This window comes from Hipposideros armiger, unplaced genomic scaffold (assembly GCF_001890085.2).
Source record: "Hipposideros armiger isolate ML-2016 unplaced genomic scaffold, ASM189008v1 scaffold_167, whole genome shotgun sequence".
Lineage (NCBI taxonomy): Eukaryota > Metazoa > Chordata > Mammalia > Chiroptera > Hipposideridae > Hipposideros > Hipposideros armiger.
Genome location: NW_017731517.1, coordinates 1,076,852 through 1,078,493, shown reverse-complemented (window position 1 = coordinate 1,078,493; position 1,642 = coordinate 1,076,852).

The window sequence follows — 1,642 nt, the reverse complement described above, 5'->3', positions numbered from 1 at the left end:
TCCCCAATTTAAAAAAAAAAATTCTGAGGGAAAATTACTTGCAGCTTAGAATTCTAGAGTCAGCTAAACTATTAATCAAATGTGTGGGCAGGATAAACACATTTTCAGATATGCAAGGACTCAAATATTCCTCCCATATACTCTCCTGTAAGAGGCTATGGAAGATACCTTCCATGAAAACAAGGAATTAAAACAAGAAAGGCAATGACACAGGATCCGGGAAAGAGGATCTTTGACACAAAGGAGAGTCTCACAATTAAATCTGTGCAGAGAGCAACCCATACATACTGTAGCAGAAGGAAGCAGTCTCCAGGAAAGAAACACATATAACCGTTACCATGCGTTTGGCAGAAACATTGGAACATTACAGAAAAAATTAACAATAGGTAGTTAGAAATTCAGACCCTCAAAAGTGCTATTATCAACCCCTAGTAAAAAAGGAAGGAGAAAGAAAGAAAAGAAATATGTANAAAAGACAATTCCAGGTCTAGGTGGTTTCACTGGTAAATTCTACCAAATATTTAAGAAAGAATACCAATTCTACACAAACTTTTCCAGAAAGTTGAAAAGTAGGGATCATTTCCAACTCATAATGAGGTTAGCATTATCACAATACCAAACTAGGCAAAAACCAGGCAAAAACAAGGAAAGAAACTACAAAACAATATTCCTAATAAAAATAGATGTGAAAATTCTAAAGAATTTTTTTTAACAAATTAAATCCAAAAATATTTTTAAAAAGATAATATATCCTGATCAACTAGGGTTTATCTTAGGAATGCAAGGTTGGTTTAACATTGGAAAAAAAAATCTATCAATGTAATTCACAATACCAAAGTTAAAGAGAAAGCATATGATCACATGGAAAAAGCATTTGACAAAAACTAACGTTCACTTCTGATAAAAATCTCTCAGAAAAGTAGGAATAGAAGGACTCAGCCTAATAAAAGGCATCTACAAAACCCTATAGTTAACACCATAATTAATGGTGAATGACTGAATGCTTTTCAAAGAGCAAGAACAATAAAAGGATAACTCTCATTTAATGTCTTACTATTAGACATTGTACAGGAGGTTTTAGCCAGTGCAATAAACCAGAAAAAAGAAATAAAAAGCATCCAGGCTGAAAGAAGTACAACTGTCTTTATTCTCAGATGACATGATTATCTATGCAGAAAATAAGATGGAATTAACAAGAAATGTCAGTTCCAATATATATTTTTACCTTCTTCCAAATCCTCTTACAATTTTTTGCTAAGTGTCTAGCCACCCAATGTAAAGGCTACACTTTCCAGGCTCCTTGCAGCTAGATGTGGTTATGTGACTAATTCTTGACATGTGAGTAAAAGTATTTTTTGTCGACTTATGGGAATTTTCCTAAAAAGATAACTGGTGTGCATCATAAGGCAAACTTGGGGAAAGAAGGAGCCTGACTAGACCCCTTCATGGAGTAAAGCTATCACATCAACAACGGGCAGTCTACCCTGGACTTTTGAATAAGAGAGACATTTAAACTCCTATCTTGCTAAAGGTACGACTTTAGGTATTTGTTACCTGCAGCTGAAGAAATGGAAAGAATTTGATCAAATTTTCTTGGAAGAGACAAAAAAATTAAGAAGAGATGGAATATGCAAAAAGAAAA